Below are 5,070 nucleotides of genomic sequence, written 5' to 3'. Positions count from 1 at the left end.
GAAACGACTATGAAAATTCGAATAAACGCGAATCCACAAAACATACATAGGGTTTTCCAAATGACCCCAAATTTCATATGTGATCATATTATAACAAATCTGAGTTCCCCACTAAATTTCATAATTTTTCAAGCAATTTAAGTTTTTTTTCCCAAATAAACGTCTCAATTCGGTAATAAATTCGCCAAATATTCTCGGATAGTCGAAAAATTACCAAATTTGGACAGGGACTCAATCATATTGTCCCTGATGTCTCTGCAAAATTTTATAACCTAACAATATGCACATCACAATCGAATCTTAAATTTTATACCTTTGCGGTTTTCGCCCATTTTCGCTCTCTTAATCCAATTTCCAGATTCGTGTGCTCCTATATAAGCTAAGTAGAGTTCCTATTTCACAAACCAAGAAAATTTAATCTAAATGGCAGCCTTGAAACTTAGGGTTTCGGCTAGGGTATTAAATCGAACTTTTGAACCGTAAAAACGCCGTTTAAACCCTTTAATTCGTGTTTATGGCTAAAAAAAACTATCAAACCAGGTTCCCCACCATTTCTATGATCAAAAAATATTTTTGGATCATTTTTAAGTTTTTTTCATGGTTAGGAATGATTTTTGGTAATCAAACTATGGTTATTTGATATTAAACAAGATTAAACAAATTTAAAATTGATTAAAATGGGTTTAATACCTTAAGTTTAAGCACTTGGATGAAGACCACGGCTGATGATTTCCATATTTTGTGAACTTGAGTGTCTAAAATATCTCATATAACTTATAAAGGAAGTTATCCAAATGATAATAATCAAGGTGGGGTGGCAGCCGGACTTTTATGGGGCCCCCCCTTTGGCTTTATTTAACCCAATTTTATTGATTTGTTTGTTTGTACATGAAATGCCAAGTCCATATTTCTTTCGGGTTCGGTTTTTTGCGCGAAAAATTTATCGGGTATGACAAACAGTGTGAAAACGAGTGTTTTTCGGCTATTTTTGTATAAATTTATAAAAACATACTATTTGTTTGTAAAAATCAAAAATATTTTCACGTATCGCTTAAAGAATTTCAAATAAATGTTTGGTAAGTCTTTTTCGTCTTAAAGGATGATACAATGCTTGGTTTGTAACTATCTTTCGCGTTTAAATCCATAGTGGGTAGTTAAACGAGCATGTTTTCGTTTAACTGGTTTGCTATCGAACTAAGGCCATATTATTAATATGTTAGCTTATATTAATCTTATATTACTTATGGATGCCCCCCTCCCTCCAAGATATCTGGGTCATAATCAGACCCGTTTGGTTATCCGTTCGTTCAATACGCAATAAGCGGTTAAACTCTTTTTCGATTTTTAAATACTGAGGTGTAACCGGTTTTGTCACGAATGTCACAAGTGCCTCATTCGTTAGAACTGTAGTAACGAATGAGGCCTCTCATTCTTTAACTGGACTAACGAATGAGGTCTTTCCGTAGCCCATTCGCTAAACATGCTTAGCGAATGGATATATATTAATGAATGAGCCTCCATTCGTTACACTGTAGTAACGAATGGGCTCCTAACTTAACGAATAGCCTAGTATTTAACGAATGAGGCCTCATTCGCTAAACATCCTTAGCGAATGAGCCTTTATACATTAAGTGTAAAGACTAACCTACCCCTATCTTATTCGAACAGCTGCGGACACCAAATCTGTGCACTAACAGACTTCCCCTTTTCCATAGTTGTCGAATGTTTTCCAATACTTTAGCATCCAATACTTTTAACGTAGAATACTTTAGCTATGATTACGTTAAATTCGAATACGTTAATGACAAACAAGTTAAAGTTGAATACTTTAACTGCATATTATCAGCCGTAATACCAACCTCCCCTTGGCTGATGATTCTCGGGCTTGTGCGAACAGACAAAATATAACTCTTTGTAAGCAAACCAAAACTTGTAGCTACTCGTATCAGATCTCCACCTCAAATAAGCATCTCCAGGTGATCGTTCGGATTATCCAACTAGCATATGATATGGTTCAATCAAACGAATCAATTAGCAGCAAGTCATCGGCTATCTGTCGTACCGGTAAAGTAAAAATGTCTTTACGTTTAACCTCGTCACACATCTTCATGAACAACCCAACCATTCCATATCTTTCACTTTGGTCTTCACTCTCTCGATAATGTCTATCCCAAATCATCACTCTTTGAAGCTCTTCGGCAACCAATACGCTTGGATGCACTACTTTTTTGGGCATATGAGTCAGAGTTCCAACCTTCGTTAATCAATCCCGAACGATAATTTTCTTCAATTAGATGTCAAAACTCTTATATTCCTTAATCAGATCAACCCATTCAATAATTGTCCCCTTCAACAGAAGCAATCCACTGAATACTCGCAGCCAAAATTGTCAGGATCAAAGTCCCTTAGAAAGAAGTAATCAGACAGACACTCGTATCCCACATAGTCAGGTTTCAATCTTGAACAAAACAATTGAAGACTTGGACTCAGTCAAACGTAGCTTTGCAATAACATATTACCACCCGAATTGCAGTAACTTTTCAAGAAAGTCTTGCGAAGGTAGGAAGATAACGATCGAATAAGCTCTTTGAAAGTTTTATCTCCCCCTTTTCTTGACAAATTCGGAAAGGTCTTGAACAATTCTTCAAAAATCTTAAATAAAATTCTCGTTAACTTAATCGGTTACTCCCCCTTGGCCCCTCGATATGTGTGAAAATTCGGCCGAAAAATATATCACCAAATATTTCGAGAAGAGTCTCTTACATATTCGGAATATCCCCGAAAAATTTCGTTTAAGAAAATTTTCTGAAAATACTGTTTTTTTATCCTCATACGTTATCTGGGCTCTTTCGCTACAACAATAGCACATTCGTCCAAAATCATCCTCATTCGCTACAACAGTAGCTTCATACGTTAACCTTGTGTCACATTCGTTACATTTGAACGAATGGGTCTCATTCTTTAACCTTGTTAATGAGTAACCACATACGTTAAGGCCTCATTCATTTGAACAGTAAATGAATGAGGTTTCATTCGTTATGAACTCCATATTTGTTAAATCCTATAACGAATAAGCTCATTCGTTAAATTTCCATAATGAATGAGTTTACATTAACGAATTGGTTTTTGGTCGCCAGAAAATTCTGTTAACCGCCGGAAAACGGTTTACGTCACCGGAATCTAGAATTCAAGCTTCAACCCTGGCTGTTAATGGCGGATATCATCAAAACAACATCAAATCACCACCAAAATGCATACGAAGACTCAGATTTCAATCAGTATCACTAATTCATCATCAATTTTATCAATCAAGCATTGAATCCGGTCAAATTCTGATCAACCATAACTTGACCATCCATGGTGGATTCTTCAATTCACCATAATTAAACACCAGATTTCACACGAGGATGCGTATTTACACCAGGAACATGAATCTATCATCAAATTCAACAATTATTCCCGCATCAATCCAAAATCGGATCAAACAGTTCTCAGATCTCGACGAACACGAACTATACGTATCACGAGCAACCTCCATCTCTGATACCAATTCCAGTTGTGAATACGTTATTGAGCCTCGGATCTAGTCGCAATACTGATGCGTAAACTCATGTTCAATACGTTAAAGAATACTTTATTGATGATGAAGGATGAATACATTAGATGAGGAGAGAATCCGGCAACATAACGTTACACGGAATAAATATGGCAAAGAAATCTAAGCAAGTCTACTATGGAAGGCCTATTTATAAGCATGCCTCATTCGTTAGAACTGTAGTAACGAATGAGGCCTCTCATTCGTTAACTGGACTAACGAATGAGGCCTCTCATTCGTTAACTGGACTAACGAATGAGGTCTTTCCATAGCCCATTCGCTAATCATTCTTAGCGAATGGATATACATTAACGAATGAGCCTCCATTTGTTACATACTTAGCGTATGAGCCTTTATACATTAAGTGTAAAGACTAAACTACCCATATCCTATTCGAACAGCTGCGAACACCAAATCTTTGCACTAACAAATTCGTGCGTTATCACGCCGTTTAACCAATTACAAACCAAATCAGGCCCATTGAGATAAAATATGGTATTATTGCAGCCAATAAGCCCCCACGACACTACACGAGCTGAACGGGTCGGCAATCCCCTTATACAACACACGAATTACCGATTAAGCTAGAATTCGCGTTCTATCGAACCGTTTGAGCAATTACCAACCAACTCCGCCACGTGTAGTTAAAATACCACATTATTAAAGCAAATAAGTCCACACGACACTACACAAGCTGAATGGGTCGGCTATCCCCTTGTACAACGCACGAATTACCATTTAAGCGAGAATTCGCGTTCTACCGAACCGTTTGAGCAATCACCAACCAATTCAGCCCTGTTTTATTAAAATTTAATGTTTCAACAGCCCATTAATTATATTAAAAATACACAAACCGATTTGGTTGTTAATCCCCTCAAACAACACGCGAAACACAACAATTAACAATTTAAACGACCGAAATCCTAGCTTTCGAACTCTTAGCGATTGACCATCAAATCAATTCCATTGGCCAATATATTTTAATATGAAGTAAGTGGAATACCTAGGGAGCAATTGGAACAAAAGCCTTGGTCAAAACAGACCCGGAGATAACTTAATTGGGCAGACACCGATTTTAACCTAAATCGAAAGAATCGATCAATAACGAGTCCAATATGCAGATTTTAGCACGCAAATATGTATTTTATTACATGGGAAAATAATAGAAATAAATTATGAAATTTTTACCAGAGTTGCATAATTATCTTAGGTTTCTAAAAATAATTTTTTTCTATTTTTCTAGTGGAAACAAAAATCATAAAATTTTATCCAACACAAAAAGGTACGTGCAGCTATTTCAGTGCGCAAAAAAGGGTTTTATTTGTTTAAAAATTAATACCAACCCAAATTCAACGATACCAATTGGGTTGGAATCCTAACTCAAAATGTGAAGTTCCAGAAGTGGAACCAACAAATTTGGACATGTCATAAAAGAGTTATGATGCCGGGAAGACAGACCAGAATTTGACTCCATG

This window comes from Bidens hawaiensis, unplaced genomic scaffold (assembly GCF_021521415.1).
Source record: "Bidens hawaiensis isolate Kalapana, Puna unplaced genomic scaffold, B.hawaiensis_p1.1 tig00011858_1, whole genome shotgun sequence".
Classification (NCBI taxonomy): Eukaryota; Viridiplantae; Streptophyta; class Magnoliopsida; order Asterales; family Asteraceae; genus Bidens; species Bidens hawaiensis.
Note: the sequence above shows the minus strand (reverse complement) of the source record.